At 43.4% G+C, this 22,491-nt stretch overlaps 1 protein-coding gene across 1 annotated transcript in view; it reads left to right on the forward strand.

Annotated features, from left to right (window-relative positions):
• The window catches only part of mmp17a (matrix metallopeptidase 17a), a 178,956-nt gene that overhangs the window by 67,958 nt on the left and 88,507 nt on the right, over positions 1-22,491 (forward strand). The window lies entirely within an intron of this gene.

A 22,491-nucleotide genomic window follows, 5' to 3' on the forward strand; every position in this document is an offset into this window, starting at 1 on the left:
GTGTGTGTGTGTGTGTGTGTGTGTGTGTGTGTAGTGTGTGTGTGTGTGTGTGTGTGTGTGTGTGTGTGTGTGTGTGTGTGTGTGTGTGTGACCAGCAGTCATTAAAGGGTCAGTGCGCCATCAGCTCCCTGTTTGAGAGGTTTGAGACAGACATTCGTCACACAGATGCTCCCATGAATCATTCATAATCCTCTCCTCTCCTCTCCTCTATTCCCCCCCCACCTTCCCTCAATCTTTCTCTCCCTACTTCCATCAATCCCTCCCTCTCCTGTTCTCTTTTGGTCTCTCCCTCACTCCATCCATCTTGACCTCTGCTCCTACTCTCCCCTACTCGTCCTTCCCTCCCTCAATCCCTCTCCTTTCTTTTACTGGATGAATAAACTGAACATGAAAACTCACCCTCCCTCCTTCCCCTCCCACCCTCATTTTGTTGTTAAAGAGGGATAGATATGGTTGATTTGAACGAGAGAGAGAGAGAGAGAGAGAGAGAGAGAGAGAGAGAGAGAGAGAGAGAGAGAGAGAGAGAGAGAGAGAGAGAGAGAGAGGGCAAGCATGATGGGGAATGGAGGGATGGAGTGAGCGTGGAATGCTCAGGGGAAGGAGATGCCGAAACAGGTTTGTCTGTTCTCACACAAACTCTTATCTAGGCTAAATGGTGTGGAGTCGGAGGCAGGATGTGCTTAGAATAGGTATGGAAGAGTGAGAACGAGAGACTGTTTTGCTCCCGAAACTCTCCAAGGCTGTTATTCCCCCCAAAACTAGAACGCCTGATCACACACTTCTACTCTTTGTATTCACCCCATTTATTTTTTGTTATTTATTTATCGAAGTTAAACATATAATATAAGTCCAGAAACAAATCCTGTGGCTGGTTATAATCAGAGTTTGTTATGGGGCCCAGGGTTGTGCCTTCCACTCCTTTTCAACTTTTGACTTTTTTTTGTACGAGATTAGAATCCAAACAAAAAAGAAAAGTGGAATAGTTGTGGTCAGTGGGTCTCATTCCCGAACGAAGTTACGACAAAAAATTTCGTCTTAGCCAGATTTCGGCCCATTTAAGACATATTAGGGCTGGGAGTGGGAGTCCCCAAATTTTCCTGAGATCAGATTTGATCGTGGCTGAGAGCAGATTTAAGAGTGCTGAGGAGCACTCTTAAATCTGCTCTCAGCCACGATCAAATCTCATGATTGATTGACTAATTTAAAATTTCATTATAACTTGACAGACTGTGTTCTCATAGTAATTCGTTCACGTCAACGCTACAGGCCTCCTTGGAATTAATTACTTAATCATAATTAAAATAAATATGACAATATTTGTACGATAAGAAATTACGCATTTGATGTCGGAAAAATAAATAATATGGATTCATCTGATCACAGGGCAGCTGCTTAACCATATCTGAACCAGCTATTTTGGACAAATGTATAATTACTTTAATTACTCAGATATTCAAACACAATTATGCAATTATTGTGAAATGATTGAAAATAATAATTATTTAATGCCTTCTGTGGAATTTGTATTTCTTATTTGTTATAATGATTAATTATATACATTTGAAAGAATGCAGGTCAATGTGCAACGTATCCCATTGATTGGTATACAATGGGACAGACCTTTGTTTGATTGATTGATTGAAAACTTTATTAACATTTGCAGAATGGGTACAGTACAGTACAGCTCAATTACATAAGGGGATGCAGATGTCTTGTTTACATCAGGGTCCCCCATTTTCAATTCATCATAACATATATGACACACACGACACAGATAGACAGTACTGCTACATCTATACATTTATGACATACCAGATTTGCAAATACAGTACTGTTTGTGATACAAAAGGAGTCCAGAAAAGAGAGTACATTTGACGTAGAAACTGTTGGAGGAGGTTGGGTAGGAGGGGTGGGTGGGGGATAGACTTACACTGTACAAGCAAAACTGTACATTGGAATATTGACAAAACCATACTTGGTCATTTACTGTACATTGGAGGGGGTTGATATAGCTATAAACCTGCATTCCTTCGAATATATCATTAATCAATTAAACTTATATTGAAATACACTATATAGCCTATACACCAACACTGAAATGACAGTGGATAAATAAATAAGAACTAAAGCTAATCGGTGGAAATAGACTGCATTAATATTCCATAACAAGTCTTGTGTGCGCCTACGAATGAACAGTAGCCTATAGGCTTAATTATGGAATAATAAGCCATACTGCGTCCATTCATTACGCCCGCCGTAGGCTATATATATTATATTTCATTAATTCATTCATATACAGTGTGTGTGTGTGTGCGCGCGCGCTGCGGCAGGTGTACCGCGAGCTGTATATGATGCATACATTAATCTAATCTAGTTTTGATGGCGCGCAAGCGTGATTACGAAACCTAGCCGCATTTCTCGGAGACGCTCTCTGATTGGCACTGACTGACGCTAGGTTTCGTAATCACGCGGCTCGCAAGACTCGCAAAGCACTTCCGCCATTCCATTTGCACACATCTGCGTCACTAGTTGCCTTATAAGGAGCTCTGGAGGCGTTGTTTTGTATGCAAATTACCTGAACGGGAACGCGCTTTCGAGTTTAAGACATAATGCCATTCTCCAAGCAGATATCAGATCATATAATTTGTGCGACCTTTTCAGCGACTTAAGACATATTACCAGCACGTTCAGGACTCAGAGTGAACTTCATTGATTATGTCTCAGTGGTTCCAAGATAAGTCTTCCAGAATATATCGTTGAACATTTTTCGGGAATGAGACCCACAGAGAAATTCATCGCAAGATAACAATAACATTGATAAATAATGTAAAAGATACAGATACTCCAAAGATACATGAATGCTCACCCACAACCATACACCACCCACTACTACCACCACCCACTACTACACACACACACACACACACACACACACACACACACACACACACACACACACACACACACACACACACACACACCCTACTAAATTAAAAACACAATAGACACCAGAGGGATTAACCTTAAATTGGGCTTTGTCCACATCTGTGTCATCCTGTACTCAGATGATGCAATAATCAGCTGTAAAGGTGTTGTTAGTACACCGGTGATGTAGCCAGAGGTTTATTTAGGACCCTAATAGACAAGAAGAAGACCCATCCTGTAGTCCTTCCCCCCAAAGGCAGCCAGGAGCAGACATGGGCTGCGGCGTGGGCCACGCCCTGGGAACCAATCCAAGTGCTCCTGTCTGTCTTCGTCAGGGACGCGACAGCATTAGCGATCTGTTCTGCATGCTTTTCCATTGGGTTTATCTATTTTTCTGCGAGCATGGGGAGAACATGCAAACTCCACACAGAAACGCCCGGGAGATACCACACCTGGGTACCTGGCAACCCGGCAACCTGGTTCCCAAGTGGGAATCAAACCCAGGACCTTCTTGCAAAGTCTTCTTCTTGTGAAGCGACAGTGGTAACCACTACACACCACTGTGCCACATGGCTTCTGATAAATGTACTTATATGTAGGTATAGGAAGAAACTGTGTATCAAACAGGAACTGGGACTGGCATGGTAATGCTCTGGTGGATACATCAGTGAAGTTTGACGTAAGATATATTTAGCATATATATATATATATATATATATATATATATATATATATATATGTATATGCTAAATATATCTTACGTCAAACTTCACTGATGTATCCACCAGAGCATTACCATGCCAGTCCCAATGTTTTAGAACAATAAGGATAGATACCAGGGCCCTCATTTATCAACGTGACGTACGCACAGATATGTGCTTAACTTGTGCGTACGACCATTTCTAAGCAAAGTGTGGGATTTATCAATTTGAACTTGTGCTTGACTTTGTGCGTATATTTTAGCACAGGTCGGACCATGCGTAGTTGACGCCGGTGGTAGAATATATTATTACAACAAGGAAATATGCACTGACTGCGCTCCGCGTAACTCAACTCGTTATTATTTTGCGCATATATCGCAGAAATACGGGAACGTTTTGATTATATTTAAAAGGCTTTGCCATTGTTAAACGTAATAAGTGGAACCCCGAAGCTGTAAGCAGAATACAAGTCATATGAACACCCACGATATAGTGTTCTTCACCCTTCCTATAAGAAAGAATAAAAAACGCATTGCAACGAGAATAGACTGAGGTTATTTGTTGAGTGTATGTGTATACAAAACCCTTGCAATAAATGTGTCTTAAATGAATGAAAAGCATACATGCTCTAGACACAGAGCATATATCGTGTGGGTGATATCATGACTTGTATTCTGCTTACAGAAGTTCACTTATTTAGTTTTACAATGTCAAAGCCTAAATCAAAACGTTCCCGTATTTCTGCAATCTATGTGCAAAATAATAACGAGTTGAATTCTAACAAAGAACGTATTACATGCTGGTAGGCTGATAGAGTAAACTATGATATGAATATGATATGATATAAAGGTATACTGGTCCGTCCGCAAGGATATCGAGGACTCGGATAGCCATTTGAGAATATAGGCTAAAGCGACGGCCTATAGCCTATACATATTATTTAATGTTTTCATAAGCGTAAAGATACAACAGCTAGATTAATGATCAAGTTAGTTTACTGTATGCAGGCTTCGCAGGGCTGTGTGTTATATGCGCAAATTACTGTTGCATAATGTAGGCTGGCTGCTATTATATTATTAATTCATATAGGCTACCCAATACCAACAACAAAATAGATTGTATCATATGCCTCTACACACATTATATTATACACATCATATTATATCTTGGTTCGGCAGCGCCTCTGTGAACAATCTCTCAGTTTGCTCCATCAATAAACAAATCCAGTAATGTGAACGGGATTCCACTCGGTCAATGTACAGATAATCCGCGATGCGCATTTTGGCTGATAATGTGCCGGTGGCCGGAGTCTCATTCAGGCCTAATTGTATTTAATTCAATTGTAATGTTATTACTGGGGTATCTAAAACATCACAATGCAGATCAGGGTTATCCACTGAAGCCATAATGACTCTGACCAGAAGTACCACGGGCTCATGACGAGCGCACATAATAGGCATTGTAGAGCGCAGAGTTGGCCTGCTGAAATTGATTTAATTTCAGTCATTACAGTGCTTAATGTCGGGTCATCTTGTCATTTATTTCTGTCAATGTGCTGGTTCTGTAGCAGGACTGGGTCAGTCAACATCATTGGCTCCCGGCGCACCGAAGATTATACGTTCAATTTGTTGGTTGGACCTCGGTGATCAATCTCGCTCTCAGTGAAGTCTCTCAGAGTTCGCTCGGGTTAGTCCACTTTTCCACATTTCATGGGGGTGTTCCATTACCGTATATGGTTAATCGGGGCGGTTCTGGTATGCAAATACGTGAAAGTGTGCACGAGCCTCAGCGTATAGAGCAAGGTGATATTTATCATGACAGGTGTGCATAGGACCTGTGTACGCACGTGTGATAAATCCCGTTTTTTTTGTGCGTGCACACATTCTAAATTCTGTGCTTAAGTATGGAAATAGAACATTTTCTAAGGAAAATTGATAAATGAGGGCATCAGGGGAAGATTATCTACAATGATTCAAACTGCCCTGTCCTTGAGCTGCCACAAGGGGCAGAGGGGCTAACTGTGAGTGAGTGAGTGAGTGAGTGAGTGAGTGAGTGAGTGAGTGAGTGAGTGAGTGAGTGAGTGAGTGAGTGAGTGAGTGAGTGAGTGAGTGAGTGAGTGAGTGAGTGAGTGAGTGAGTGAGTGAGTGAGTGAGTGAGTGAGTGAGTGAGTAACATTGCCGGTCTATGCTTCACTACTGTGTATGCTAAAAGAAGATAACTTTTACGCAAGGCAATTGGAATGTATCTTTGCACATATTACTCCTAGATATATACACACACATAATACCTTGTACATAATGGATTTCATTCGAGAGATCGGTGTCCAGGGTTACCTGCAGTGCAGCGCACCTCTGGAGCGGTTCTGGGGGTCACGGCTTACAGATAAACCCAGTAGCCGAACACAGACACGGAAGCAGATAAACAGAAAAGCCCAATAAGGGTTTAATAAAACACGCTGCAGGGAGAACAAAGTAATCCGGCTCGGCTTCAGGAGGAGACGAGGAGCCCGTGGAAAAACAAAAACATTAAAACTATCAAAAGGCCAAATGAAGGGATTATTATTCTTGTATTATGTGTTGTCATGTTTTGTTTTATCCATGTAAAGAAAAAAAAGGCCAAATGAAGGGCAGATCAAAACGGGAAGCCCGGTTTTCCAGCCCAGAAGATAAGCCGGGCAACAGGACAGGATGAGGACAGGAGCATGGAGGCGCTGGCAGGAGTCAGGCAGGGAGATTGTGTAGCTGAGTCTACAATCTGGCAGAATTGATGAGGAGATGACCGACAGTCCTCCGGAAGTATGTGCGGAAAAGTGACTATTGCTCGGCCGATCGACTTGGGACTGGTCTCTCCATATTCAGGAGACTTGTGCGTATAAACATATATTGGATCATGTCTCCAGCACCCCCACAGCCGTAGCTACAACCACTTAATGCCAAGGCTCTCATCCACACTCGTTAATTTTCTCCCCCCGCTGTCTCTCCCATGTAATGCGGAAGTGCAGTGGTCTATAGTCCTCTTTTTATTGGGATCATGAATATTCTCAGCAAATTGTGTGACTGTATAACTCATGGGGTCAGGAGATGCTAGAGGAAAGGTCACGGGTTCACCAAAATCAATAGGGATTTCTTCCCCTTGGGGTCATGAATGTGCACAGCAAATTTGTATTTGATCATACATTCTCAGGATATACTGCACAGCATACAAACAAAGCAAACACATGACGACAACAACCTCCTTGGCAGAGGCAATGAAGAAGAAACCAACATGTCTGGACACTGTGACAGTACCGGGGGGTTTCACTATGAGAACTATAATTAATCTATTATAGCAAAGAATTTATAATGAATACAGTTGGGTATAAAAGCTCAAACGAATTGTCAACAGTAACTCCAAAAACCGCTTCACTCCCTTCCTGATGAATATGTGATGGAATAAAACACCCTGTAATTGGTTGGATGTTCACTCTCCACTGGTGGTGCTCTCATTTTATTTCTAATGAAACACAAGAGACTTGTGCCCTCATGATAACAAGTATATTGTGTTTTTATTATGAATAACGAGACATCATCCATCATAACAGCTCTCATGTTTGATATCTCATTCCATAAAATACGTACGGTATGCAAAACATCCGCACATCCCAATGAAGTGTTTCTGATAGTAGCTGGAGGAGTATTGTAGCTCACAATGATGATAGTAATGAATGTGCAAATAGACTATTGTGTTTTTAATTCAGTAGGGTGTGTGTGTGTGTGTGTGTGTGTGTGTGTGTGTGTGTGTGTGTGTGTGTGTGTGTGTGTGTGTGTGTGTGTGTGTTTGGGGGGGGCTACATTATGTGTGTGTGTGTGTGTGTGTGTGTGTGTGTGTGTGTGTGCGTGTGTGTGTGTGTTTGGGGGGGGGCTACATTCATCAGGTGAGCAAGAAGGAGGATGGAGGTGTAGAAGAGGGTGGAGGAGGAAGGAGAGAGGAGGAGGGATATGGAAGAGTGAGGGAAAGGAATAAGGGGCAGGTAGAGAAGTCAGGTAGAGGAGGGAGGTACAGGAGGGAGGTAGAGGAGGGAGGTAGGTAGAGGAGGGAGGTAGAGAAGTCAGGTAGAGGAGTGAGGTAGAGGAGGGAGGTAGAGAAGTCAGGTAGAGGAGTGAGGTAGAGGAGGGAGGTACAGGAGGGAGCTGGAGGCAGGCCCGGACTGGCCATCGGGAGCACCGGGAGTTTTCCCGGTGGCCTGGCCTGCACAGATAAAAAAAGTATATAAAGTATATAAAGAAAAAAAAAACGTTTTTTTATTATTATTTTTTTATTTTTTTTGCCAGGCCATTGTTTCTAGTTGTGGCGGCGGCCCGGCGCGATAGTTAGATAACCTAGATGGGTGGGGAACAACCAGGATTTCACTGTCTGCGACAGAGTTGGAGAACTATCTGACTCTCTCTCTCACACACACAATGGAGCCGTGCTGCCGCTTGTGATTGGTGGAGGCGGGACCAGGCGATACAACTGATTGACAGCGGAGGCGGCGAATGGAATGGCAGACGGCACTCAGATGCAGAATAACAGCCAGGCAATGAGCCAGGTAGTGAGGGACTCGGGAGAGATACAACAGTAGAGCGAAAGTCAATTAACGTTGATGTCAAGATGGACAGTGGAAGAAAGAGAAAGGGTGGAGGAGAGAGGGATAAAACAAAGAAAAAGAAAGGCCCTTACAAGAGAGAGTGGTTAACTGTATTATAATAGTAAATAGAAAAATATGTTGTGCTCTTGCTTTTTTCTTTTTGAAGGTGGAGAGAGTAGCATTGCTAGTGCCACAACAGTTTTATTTGAGGTCCATAACAGTACATTGTACTAAGCAATTGTTGGCTCATTAGTTTGTGATTCACATGCACTAAAATTCACCAGAATGCAGGAAATTAAGTCTTTGTAACAAAAAAAATCCTGGTGGGGGACCCCCAGACCCCCCGCTTAAAAAGTGGCCTGACTGGGGCTATATTTCGCGCTATATCTCCCGGTATGAATTATTTCCCCAGTCCGGCCCTGGCTGGAGGAGTGGTGTGATGGAACTGAGGGTTTATGGGGGAAAGAAGGAAGAATTCATGTTGATAGAAGTGAAGACGTGAAGGAAGGGTTGATGTTGATAGAAATGTCAGGGTTGATGTTGATAGAAGTGTCAGGGTTGATGTTGATATGTCTCTGTATGACATCACAATCTATTTCTATCTGTGTAAATTAATCAATGATGATGGCAAATCATTAAATCCATAATCCTCAATCTAAACGTGAACATAAAGGGTAGGCCCACTGCTAAAAACCAAATATTTGTATTATTATTATTATTATTATTATTATTATTATTATTATTATTATTATTATTATTATTATTATTATTATTATTATTATTATTATTATTATTATTATTATTATTAATTTAATTAGTATTAAATTGACTGACTGAGCTCTTGATACAATAACTGTATCTACAGTAAATATTCACATAAAAACGTTGTCTAAACTTTGACTTTGTCTAAATCTAAAATGTTTGCGAACAGTAAGATGAAATACCCTTAAATTTGAGTTAGGATGAGTTCAGAAAATAAAAAATAAAATCTCTTTAACACTTTCTCCGCCAATAACGTCATAGAACGGGTTTCAAGTTCATGCGAATTCTGCCAGATCACGGCGTACAACGTTATTCTGATCATATTTCATATTTTTGCCATGGTATTCATATTTCACTCACGGATCCTTGTCTGATGCTGTCTGAGCCGGCACAACTCTGCAACGTTTCAATACTGCCACCTGGTGGCTGATCGGCGAGTTGCCAAACCGGATATGCCCGTTGGAGCTCGGTCCGTCCCCTAAATCCATCCGGCCACTCGTTTATCATCCCAGGACTCTAGCCACACACCGTGGATATGGATCGCTGCCATAACTCAATAATCCACATGATTTGGGCTGTTATTATTATCATCATACAAACCGGAAATGGATCGCCTCGATCCCCATCACATAACTGGGATCTGTTTGCTCCAGTATCATCGCCCAACGCTAAGAGGAAGCTGCCGTGAGTTTCAGCGTTTTTGTTTATTATAAACGACCCCCCCCCCCCCCCCCGTTCACCCGCACATGATCAGTCATAACGTTTAGGACCATGTACAGTTGACATTTTTAATATAGCGTCGATCGGTATCAAACAGCATTTGATAATCTAATATATGCATTTATGCCTATATCTCACGTTCTAGGAATGACTGCAGAAAACGATAAAAACATATTTATACTCTAGTATTTTCGTATGAATGTGTGAATGAAAAAGTAAAACGTTCCTACATCCTGAACGATAGATAATTGATGTTGAATGGGCCATAGTAATGTCAATTTAGCAATACAATTTAAAAAGTTATAGCCCTGCAAAGAAGGTAAACATCTCCATAGACTTATAGTGCTGGCAGTGATCAAACATTGATGGATATAAGCGTGGCAGTTAATGTGTTAAGGACAAGAATATACCCAAAGACGGTTGAATAAATTCCAGATTGTAGCTTCATGAAGGGGTTTAAAAAGCCATCTGGGTGCTCTGACGGTGACCTTTATCATGTTTCCCAATGAATTGTCTCAGTGGATGTGCGAGGAGATTGAGATTGAACAGGTGAACTGTGAAATTCAGCCTCTTATCCTAAGACAGCGGCTAATGAAAACATATTTGCTCTCTCATCTCGTCTGCCTCATTTGTAGTAGGTCTGACATCCACTTTTTGGGCTCCACGCCAAGGTTTCAGAGACACTTCTTAAACTACTATTTCTGGACCCAAATTGAGTAAATGTAGTGTCCTGTAGGGACCCAGGCTCATTAAAACATACAGTACATGCATTGCTGTGACATCCTCCGGGCACGACACAATTAACACAAGTAGATTTCTTGAACTGATTTTAATGAAGCTTGTTCATTCTCCATCCAAACCGTAAAATCTGTATAACATACAAATGCATACAAAAGATACCATTAACATTGAAAGTCCATTAAAACCGTGGTCAGAACATCAACTCTCACATATACCCAATCATCATCCAAAACAATCAATACCTTATTGGCTGCATGCCAGTATAAGAGAACATTGATGCGTTATGGTGTTATGTCTTTGATCCTTATCTTGGAAGATTGTCTTGTTAAGTTGTCTTGATGGATTGTTTTTTGCTTGTTAAGATTGACAGGAAAGTCAATAATCCACCCACAGTCATGTCGCAACTCAAGAGAAAGAAGGCGGAAACACGTCGCCGGATACCAGGTGGACCAAGTCTCGTGAGATGAAATAATTGCACAAACAAATAGAAATAGTGCGCCACTAATATATCTTATATAAACCCATAAGAAATACAATGAAATACAATTGTGTGTATTATTATTAATATACAAAAATAAGCATATAAAATTGTAAACGAATATAACTATATTAACTAGGGATGTCCCGATCACGTTTTTTTGCTCCCGATCCGATTCCGATCATGTGATTTTGAGTATCTACCGATACCGATCTTTCCCGATCCGATCAAAAAATTTATATTTTTATTTTTTTTATTTTATTCAACAAACATGACCATGTTCACGTCTTAAACTCATACTGAGGCCTTAGTTTTGGTTTTAAATTGCATATCATCATTCATTTATTTATTGTCACACAGAGCAGAATAATTTTGCCAAAACAAACCAATAGTATCCAGCTGCAGAACGGCAGACCAGCCACACTCTCAGACTAGTGATGCACGATATATCGGCCGCCGATATAATATCGGCCGATATGGCCGTTTTTTTACACATCGGTATCGGTCCGATATCAAGATAGGGCCGATATTAAAAAAAAAAAAAAAAAACATTTTTTTTTTTTTTTTTTTTTTTTTTTTTTAATCTTTTTTTTCTTCTTTTTACATGTTTTGGCCTTAAATAGTTTCAAAATATCAGTCATTTCTGAAAATAAGTTACAAAAGTAAAAAAAATTATGCGTTTTGGAAAATAGCTCTATTTGATTATCATAAAAAAGTGTTTTCTATACAGAGATATCGACATCGGTAAATATCGGTATCGGCCAGAACAGCAATATTAATATCGGTTATCGGTATCGGCCACAATTTTCACATCGGTGCATCACTATCTCAGACCCAAACGCATTTCCTTTGATTTAATTATACATCAAATGATTTATGTCAAGGATTGCAATGCCTCGCTTGAATGAAGTTAACTTTTCACCTGGATAACCTCGACATTCAGGGTGAATGTAATGTGAGAAATTGGGATTAAAAAATAAAAAATTACATTTTTAATTTGGGTCTGAGAGTTTGGCTGGTCTGCCGTTCTGCAGCTGGATACTATTGGTTTGTTTTGGCAAAATTCTTTTGCTCTGTGTGACAATAAATAAATTAATGATGATATGCAATTTAAAACCAAAACGAAGGCCTTAGTATGAGTTTAAGACGTGAACATGGTCATGTTTGTTGAAAAAAAATAAAGTAAAAAAATAATAAAAAATTGCAGATTTTATTTTTATTTTGCCGATCCCGATCTTCGGAAAATCACGTGATCGGCCCCGATCCCGATCACGTGATCGGATCGGGACATCCCTAATATTAACCAACTGTTAACCATAGCTGCAGTTACACATGCAGTCTTGTTATGTGTTGGCCCCCGCAGAGAGAGGTCAGATGCCCGTGGTTACTGCTCTGCATCAAACCAAAGTTGTTGGGCTTGAGATCTACTTAGCCCTTTTCCTAGGCTGAAGAAAACGACCATAGCCAGCCAAGCAGACAGAGTCAAAACACCACCACTTTTAAAGGGGACCTATATGTCTTAGTTGTTCATCTATTGTCTCCTATTGTTAAAATAGCCTTTTCCTGTGTTTCCTGTGCATTGTTTTTAACCTCTTAACATGCAACGATTTGCCCACCAGTGCGACACGCCACTTTGGCGACCTCTAGCGGCCCGGGTGTGCATATTTTTTTATAAAATATATTTATAGAATTAAAGCCCTATTTGTTGCCTGTCGATTGTCGTTTCAGGCGACAAAATCAGCGGTTCTCGAGTTACATGCCGATATGTGAGGCGTGCGCCAAAGTCTTTAGCAGACTTTTTTTTTAATACCACTAATAATAATAATCATTTGGCGATCTTGAAAATTATTAGACAGGGTTGTAACCAATGAGTGGGGATGAGCGAATCAGGGATCTAGGTGAAAAGTCACAAGCGAAAACAGGAAGTAATAAATTCGCCAAATGCATTGGAGTCTATGAGAAAATGGAAACCTGCAGACCTTTTTTTCTCACATTTTACCAAAATCAGTCTATATCACTCATTTCTGAACGGATTTTTATAAAATCAGCCATACCAATTTGTTTTTAAATATACTTTTGGATATTGCAACTACTACAGAATAACAACTTTTTCTACAACTCAAGTTCAGACCTATGTTACTCCTATCATTTTTTTGAATCTAGCCAAACATTTCATTCTGCTCAGCCAGTGGACATCTGAGCGGCAGTGACAAAATACATAAGTAATACAATTATATTAATTGGATCATCTTTCAAATGAAAAACAGAGAGATGTTTCTATTGTTTTGCACCACAATTTCACTTAATTAGTTTAACCATTTATTGTAATGCAGAATAAATGGCAAGGGCAATACAGTTAGTCTCGGCGGTATGGTTCTACTCTTAGGGCTGCTCCCTGCTGCAAGAGGTTAAAGCACAGCAACTTACACAGAAGATAAAGCATACCAGCTTACTGTAACTGAACAGCAGGGAAGCAACACTACAGAGTTAAACACTAGGTCGGTGAAAAACCTTACATGGAGGTACACAGGGCCGGACTGGGGAAATAATTCATACCGGGAGATATAGCGCGAAATATAGCCCCAATCAGGCCACTTTTTAAGCGGGGGGTCTGGGGGTCCCCCACCAGGAAATTTTTTGTTACAAAGACTTAATTTCCTGCATTCTGGTGAATTTTAGTGCATGTGAATCACAAACTAATGAGCCAACAATTGCTTAGTACAATGTACTGTTATGGACCTCAAATAAAATTGTTGTGGCACTAGCAATGCTACTCTCTCCACCTTCAAAAAGAAAAAAGCAAGAGCACAACATATTTTTCTATTTACTATTATAATACAGTTAACCACTCTCTCCTGTAAGGGCCTTTCTTTTTCTTTGTTTTATCCCTCTCTCCTCCACCCTTTCTCTTTCTTCCACTGTCCATCTTGACATCAACGTTAATTGACTTTCGCTCTACTGTATCTCTCCCGAGTCCCTCACTACCTGGCTCACTGCCTGGCTGTTATTCTGCATCTGAGTGGCGTCTGCCATTCCATTCGCCGCCTCCGCTGTCAATCAGTTGTATCGCCTGGTCCCGCCTCCACCAATCACAAGCTGCAGCACGGCTCCATTGTGTGTGTGCGAGATCCACGTGAGGGAGAGAGAGTCAGATAGTTCTCCAACTCTGTCGCAGACAGTGAAATCCTGGTTGTTCCCCACCCACCTAGGTTATCTAACTATCGCGCCGCGCCGCCGCCACCCACAACTAGAAACAATGGCATGGCAAAAAAATAAAAATAAAAATATATAATAAAAAAACGTTTTTTTTTTTTTTTTTTTATAATTCTTTTTTTATCTGTGCAGGCCAGGCCACTGGGAAAACTCCCGGTGCTCCCGATGGCCAGTCCGGGCCTGGAGGTACAGCAGCAGTAACACTTGTTCAAGTTCAAGTTTGTTTTTATTTGTCACATATAACGTACATGTACTTCACAGTGAAATGCTTGGTTCTGTATGTGAAAGACAATGAGGTACAAATGCAGACTTAATGAAGTACAAAACGTTTAAGGCAAGGTGCAAATGCAAATGAGGAATGAATGTAGTGAAAATCTTTTTAATAAATAGATCAATCAAGCTGTATGCTAAGGTACTAGCCATCAGACTTCAAAAGCATATGACATCTTTAGTTCATCCTGATCAGACAGGCTTCATAAGAGGCCACCTGATCACGGATAATATTAGACGGTTACTACATGTGATAGACGTCAGCAAGGATGCCGTGCCTCCTACAGCTATATTATCCTTGGATGCGATGAAGGCCTTTGATAGGTTGGAATGGTCTTATTTATGGGCAGTACTCGGAAGGATGGGGTTAGGAGTAGGATTCATTAATATGATAAAAGTACTATACACAGAGCCATCGGCCATGGTTATAACAGGTAAATTCACCTCCCCTCTCTTTCCTGTTTCACGCTCGTCCAGACAGAGTTGTCCTCTTAGTCCCGGACTATTTGCTCTATCCTTAGAACCTTTAGCACAGTATATAAGACAATCCCAATCCATAGAGCCGATCTCAATTAGGGGCACACAGCATCATATTAGTTTATATGCGGACGATGTAATATTGTTCATGCAAAACCCTACCACCTCACTGCCTCATCTTCTCAAGCTGATAGATGATTTTGGCAATCTATCAGGATTTAGGATAAACTGGCCAAAATCGACCTTCCTTCCACTTAATGTCACTGCGAAGGCTGCCTTCCTTCCAGAAAATATGCAAATGGTAGAACACTTTAGATGTCTTGGAGTTGAAATATTCCCCACTATATGCCAAACAGTGAAGTATAATTACACAGGAATCCAAGATAGGATCACAAACAAAGCAACAGTAACAGTGTATTGCACTACCAAAGCTACCTAGCATGTCCTATATGCTCTGTAAATAACTATGTACAGATACCGATTTTGATGTCACACCATGTTACCTGTTATTGCACAATGTTTTTGTATTGGATTCTATTGTATGTTGTACATTGTTGTGGGCAAGACCACCCGCATTTCATTGTATACTCGTATGCTGTGACAAATAAAACTCTTGACGTGACTTGAATGACAGGTGGTCAAAACTCAGTACAGGCCCGAGTATCAATAGTTAAGATGGATGTCTTACCCAGAATCAACTTCTTCAGCTCAATGCTACCGTTACACCCCCCCCCCCCCCCCCCCCCCTGCTGGTTACTGGAAAAAATTACACTCCGCCGCATATAAATTTATTTGGAACAACAAACCTCCACGAATTAAAAGATCCATCGCACAGAGAAACAAAGACTTCTACCACTATTTTAAAGTGTACTCTTTAAGACCACTGATCACCTGGTTTGATTCTCAAGCATCTGTATCCTGGAGAACATTAGAAGAAAATATAGTGGCACCACAGAGACTGCAGGATGTAGTATACACCAACTTATCAATTAAGCAATGCAACTTGAAATTTGGCCCTCTTATTACACATGTGATCCAGATATGGCGTAACCTACATAAATGGCATAGCCATTCTCCCATATTTAATAACAATGCAATCCTTATTGCACAACGACCTATCAGATTTCCCAAATGGGAAAAGAAGGGCATACATACTTTGGGAGATATCTTCAATGACAGGGGTTTCTGTAGCTATCAAGATATACATAACAAATTGAACCTCACCAGCTCCACATATTATTTCTATCTACAGTTATTAGCAACTTTGAAGGCTCATGGAGTCCCTTTAAAGATACCACTTGAGCACCACAGATATCACAAATTATTTTATGAAAAGGAGACATCGAGAGGCTTCGTCTCTGACTTTTAGCGTCATTTACTTGCATCTTCGTATGAAGTCCTTCCCCTAGACTCAGTTTGGAGGAAGGATATACCAGACTTGGAAGTAGATTTTGATTGGGCTGAAGTCTGGGCAAACGTTCGGCTATCGTCACGCAACCCAGATCATCAACACATTAATCTTAATTGTATTCATAGGACTTACCTGACTCCTATACGACTGAACCAAATGGGGCTTAAACAAGACTCTCGATGTTCCTTATGTTTAAACGGTGATAGTGGTACATTTATGCATATGTATTGGGAATGCCCTCCTGTTAAGATATTTTGGATAGAAGTAACCACGCTATTATCAGAATTTTTATTTCTGACAATACCTGTACTGCCTTCTGTATTGTTGCTGAATAATGTCTCTCAGTTATCACACTTTGTCTAAAGCGAATAGCATCACGCTGGATTCAACCGGATAAAATGTGCCGGAGGGTATGGATTCTTACCTATCTTGATGTGATTTATCTAGAGATATCTACCGCACGAATTCTAGGTATTAATGAAGCCAGCATAGCAATCTGGTCAGATGTGGTGGAGAGGATAAAGCATTATATGAACTTTTAATCCTTGGTGTCAAACGGTATAATGGATGCTATCCAAGAGGGGGTCCTGGGGGGGGGGGGGGGGGGGAGAGCGAGCAAGAGCATAGTATATGTATTGTATTGTAATTAATTTGTGTATATTTTTTATCTACATCTATTTTGATTTAAACTGGGCTGTCATTATTGTTAGTATTATATCGGTAATAGTCCTATGATTTATAGTGGATTTCTACTTTTAATGTTTGTGTGTAATGTCAAAAAATAAATAAAAAACCATTTGTTCAAAAAGAAATAGATCAATATAATGTAGTGTTCTGTATCGTTAGTGGCTTAGCTTGGCTTCGCCTTCTGCACTATCTCGCGTACGTGCACGCGTACTGAATAAACCACAAATGTACCTCTAATACCAGTATTAGTCTGACCACACCCCTCATCAGCTTACCTTCATAAGCAGGTGTGTGGTCACCTGCTCTCCTCCTTCTCGCTTTCACCACAAGGAAGAGGTGCCTCGGTAGATCCCCACACTTGACACCATGATGGAAGAAATTGGATTAGGAACAGCTTGGGAAACAAGGATACGTTGACATCATATCTTTATTTTCTCTCTCACTATTTTCGAGAAAATACGGCGATATTGTCTTCGTACTGGAGTGTCTAGAAGATGATGATCATTCTACAAACCCTCCACCGGTTTTCGTATTGGGAGCACGCCGCTGCATGCTTCTCAACTGCAGTTCCTTGCTGTGTTTGTTGGGGTGAAACCTGTCAAGCCACAGCTGAACTGTCGGACATGCCGCTGTTGTGAGGAGCGGTGCGTTCCAGGTTGGGTGAGTAGTGTTTGCTGGCGGGCTCCACTTGTCTGTTAGTGCTATGGGGGCTACTAGACGAAGTTTATGGAAACCGGCCCCAGGCTAGGGTCCTTTGTTTAGCCGTCTAGGCGACAGAAGGCCTTGGTCTGGCGACCATTATAGTTTTAACTAGTGGGCCGCGACCATTGACACTGGTGATCCCTGTGTGTTCTGGACGAGTGGATTCTCTCTGTCACCGTGTTAAGACCCCATCTTTCATATCCAAATGAGAGTATTCCTTCACGAGGGGATATGTGCATGTAATGTGCGATAGCGGCAGATTCATGTTCAAAGTCAGCTATACAGGCCAGTTGGTACTGTGCTGATTCCGCCGGACGTGTTATTGTCACCGTTGTGAAGCGGTGTTGACGTCTTGTTTTTCCTTTTCTCTTAAAAAGTGAGGAGGGTTCAGAACGGCGGCCTGTCTGGGTGAGTGTTATGTCATTGTTTACATGTTCATAGCTTACGGTTAGCCGGTCGGTGGCCTGGCGCGGGGTGGCTTGGCTTCTCGCGCGCCGCCGGGAGCTCGCTCCTGATCGCGTGCGTCGTAGATCGGCGTCTCGCGAGCGGAAGCGATAGCACCCGAACGGCTGGAGCAGCCGTTAGCTTGATGCTATTCTGTTGAACGTGCTTTGATTTTTAACATGTTTTACACTTTTGACCACGACGTCATCCTTGACAGGGGATGTTCGTCAACCCTGCCCGAGCCTAGACGGGGATTGCGTCAACAAAGAGGACTGTAGCGACTGGTGGAGCGGCGACGCTGCCCGGATCGAACAACACGGGACGCTTGTGACTGCACTTCGCTGATCTGCGTTCCGGGCAGGTACGGGGTTGGCCAGACCCTCATAACACGTCTTCTGGTTTTACCTTGCTAAATGTATTGTGAATGACGGTGTTTTTTCCCAAAACGTGTGTTGTTGCAATGCATTTGAGATACGTTGCGGGTTGTGTGTGAGCTGTTTTTGTCACTGGCAGTAGCTTCTCCGTGCAGGTCGTGATGTATTGATCTGGTTGTTGTGTGAGAAACATCATGGTGTTTATGTGTACCGTGTACTCACTACTAAGGCAACTAACCTATGAAGCTATGCTTGGTGACGAGTGAGTAAAAGAATGTTCTTTCTCAGACTGTAATGACAATGAACAGTGAGTTCACACATTAACAGGTTTTCCTGTTTTAACTGGCCGTATTGAGGGTAAAATAGGAGGATTGTGTTTCCCCCCCCGGTTCCCTGGGGACTTTATCACCTCCTATCAGACATGTTGTGCATTAATTGTGTCTTTTGTGTGGTAGGGATACGATGTAACTCTCAGCTTGATTGCTGAGGTTGTGCTAAATCTGCTGGAGAAACTTATTTCCTAAAGGGAAATTGGTTTGGTTGCTGTCGTGTGCTTAGCAAGGCCTGTGGTCGATACTAATCAAGAATGATGTATTCTCTCATTGTGATGATGATGGGTTGTGTGTGTCATGTGACCTACAACTGGGTTGTACTGGCCACAGAAGCACATGTATATGTTGGACCGGGGTTCTTAGAGCCCTCTCTATTCTGTGTTTTTCCTTAGTAAAAATCAGATAGCAGGTTAGCTCGTGCGCTGTGTGGAGCTGTGAAACGCTTCATAGAGCTGACTATGACTGTGTCATATTCTCTTTTTGTCGTTACGTCGTGTCATGGGTGTGGGGTCGTAAAGGGGTGAACTGGTAACCTTTCCTCTCCCCATTGTTCTGTCGGTCAGGGGTACACCCCCTGTCCTTCAAGGTTCCCGTCACGTGGCGGTTCGGCACGTTACGGGGGGGGGGGAGGGGGGGGGGGGAGGGAGTTCCTGGTCCCACGGCCTGGTATATTGGGCGTGTGCACCGCAGGAATTCCCCCGCCATAGAGTACGTCACCGTGCGCGTCTCTGTTGGTAGGACTTCCGTGTGCTGTTCAGGTCCATGTGATGGATCTGTTTTCAGGGGGGGTGGTCAGGGCTCCTCCTCACCAAGCGCCTACTCAGGCCTTCTGTGAGTTCGGACTCCTTCTTCCATGTGATCCATGTGAGGAAGCCTCCATCAGAGTACAGAGCCTTCCTCCTCAGATTGTCAAAGTGAGTGGACCCTCTAGAAGGGTCCTTTTCTATTGTATGTATATTCGATTCAATTCGTTTATTGAGTGTGTATGGGTTCGGTGCCTCTTCCCCGGAGGCCCTAAAACCAGTTTTTTACATGGCTCAAGGTGCAATATATTCTTTTCAATCTGTACAGCTCGCGTGGGAAGTCTCTCTGGGGATCCCCGTCTCTTTCCTATGGGAGGGTGGTGGGATGTAAAAATGTGTACATTTTTTACCCCGGCTGTGTAGACTGGGATACATACTGTTGATGCTTCCTTCTTTCTATTCCAGAAGTGTTGGAGTTAGGGAGTGTCACACCCCTCTTGTCGTTCCCCTGGGCGCCTTGGGGATTCAATGGCAGGTCTAAATAGCCTGTTCATTGATGGGGGTGTGTCCCGACGCACGTATAGTGCTAGCTCGCTGTAAACAGGCGATTGACTGGCACGCCTTAGTTGCTTGTGGTTGAAACAGCGTTTTTATAAAGCAACTGAGATGGGGGTTTTTCCTCTTCCGGCGACCACATCCCATGACCTGGGTGGGTTGTCGACGGATCCTCGTTCATGTCTGGGGGATGATGACGGGATGGATCTGAACATATGTAGTGGGGTCTCACGCCCTTGGGGTGGGCCACCAGGCGCGGTTCGTCCCGACGTCTGGGTGGCGCCTTCTTTTCATGTTAAGATCAACACGCATATCTGCCCTTTTCCTGGGGCATGTCGGCGTGGTTAGGGCACGGGACTGGTTCTGGTCACGCTGGTCCAGATCAGTTGAACCCGTTGTCCGCCGGGGATGCAGATCTGCTGTTCTGGTACCCTGAGGGACTTGGGCTTTTTTCAGGGGGAAAAATGCCAGGTCGGTCTGGGTGTCACAGGGTTAAGCGCTATGGAGACCCTGGTTGGGTATGTTTTTTACTCAGCACTGTCGTCATGGCTTACAGCCATGCCATTCTGTACGCGCTCGATCTCGTCGGATCTCGGCCGCTACACAGGTTGGTCCTGGTTAGTACTTGGTTGGGAGACCGCCGGGGAATACCAGGTACGGTGTGCTTAGGGGCTGGTTCTCCATTGTTTTTCGCTCCTCTCTCACGCATGGCGAAGAGGGGCCTGTGGGGGTGGTTTTTTGACCTCCTCTGGTGACCCTGTGCTTCCCGTACCGCCAGGCCCGGTCCGAAGTGATGTTTGCGACCCGTAGGCCTGGGTTAACCCTTTTTGGAAACTGAAACACTTGTACTGCGGTATAGCCGGTGTATACCCGCAGGTGTGTTTTGGAGTTTTTTCTTGAGGGGTTATAGGAACAACCACCGCATTGGGTAACACCGAGGTGGTTGATTCCCTGGTGTGTTGGAGCAGTGTCAACTCCCGGGTTCACCGGTTGAGGGTGCCCCTGCACGTTCATGACGTCTGCCAATCGTGTCAGCCTTCTCTGCCTCGACCCCTCTGGGTGGGGGTTGTTAAATGGAGGCTTGGTCATGCAACACCGCCAGCTTACGCTCCTTCCGCCGGGGCGGCTGTGTTCAGCTGTCCCCTCTGGCGCCTGTCTCGTCCGCAGTCTCCAGGCTAGGGTTAACAGCCTGTTGCCTGGTTTTTCCCCGGTGCGCTGCCTGCTTCCGTTGGTTAACCTTTTTTGTGTGCTTACGGCCATGCTGACTGCCTATTCTGCAGGGTCAGTGTGCCAGGCGGTGTACTATTGGGGGGACGGGGCCCGCTCGGCTTACTGGCCTGGTTGGTTCCGCCTGGGAATACCAGGTGCAGTAACTGAGGGGCCTTTGTCCGAATACGCTGGCGATGTGGGGGGCGGGGCACTACGTGCCCACCTGGTGGGGTCCTTGATGCTGGCATCATGGACTTCTCCGGGCCCCCATTCCAGGGAGTCCAGTCCTTTTGGTGGTCTGGGTCTTCCTTCGTGCTCCGCTGCTACGGCCTTGCCACGGGGTTGGGTTTGCCCTTGACCCCGTGATTCTGGGGGCAGTAACGAGGTTGTTCCTCCGTTCGTTCCCGGTGGCATGCGGGTTGTGCGTGTGTGTAGTCGTGGGTCAAGCCACGGTCTGCTCACCCTGTGCGTTAAGTTGCTTGAGAGCTCTTCGCACGGTCGGGTCCGTCGCCTCCCGTGAAGCCTCTAATAGGGGGGATACCCTCCATTAGGGGGGGTCGGGGGGGCTCGGCCCTCCCTGTTCTGATGGTTTTTGGGGGGCTGTCAGCGGGGTGTATTTGTCAGCCAAGTGGCTCCGCTTGGCCTCCCTTGTGCAGAAGGCGAAGCCAAGCTAAGCCACTAACGATACAGAACGTTAGGTTATGACTATAACCAAGTTCTGTTAGTTAGGGGCGATGCTTGGCTTCGGACGGCCGCTGCAGCCCTTGACCTCACCTTGTGGTGAAAGCTTGGGAAGGAGGAGAGCAGGTGACCACACACCTGCTTATGAAGGTAAGCTGATGAGGGGTGTGGTCAGACTAATACTGGTATTAGAGGTACATTGTGGTTTATTCAGTACGCGTGCACGTACGCGAGATAGTGCAGAAGGCGAAGCCAAGCATCGCCCCTAACTAACAGAACTTGGTTATAGTCATAACCTAACGTTAAAGTGTCTAAAGTGAGTGTTAAGGTGAGTGTTTGTTTAAAGTGAGTGTGTGCATGTGGATGTGTGTGTGCAATGAGTGTAGATGGATGGCTTGATGATGTTACATAGAGTCCTTGAGCATGATGATTCATAGATTCATAAATAACATCAGATTGC

Source organism: Notolepis coatsorum (genome assembly GCF_963971535.1).
Source record: "Notolepis coatsorum genome assembly, chromosome: 11".
NCBI classification, from domain to species: Eukaryota; Metazoa; Chordata; class Actinopteri; order Aulopiformes; family Paralepididae; genus Notolepis; species Notolepis coatsorum.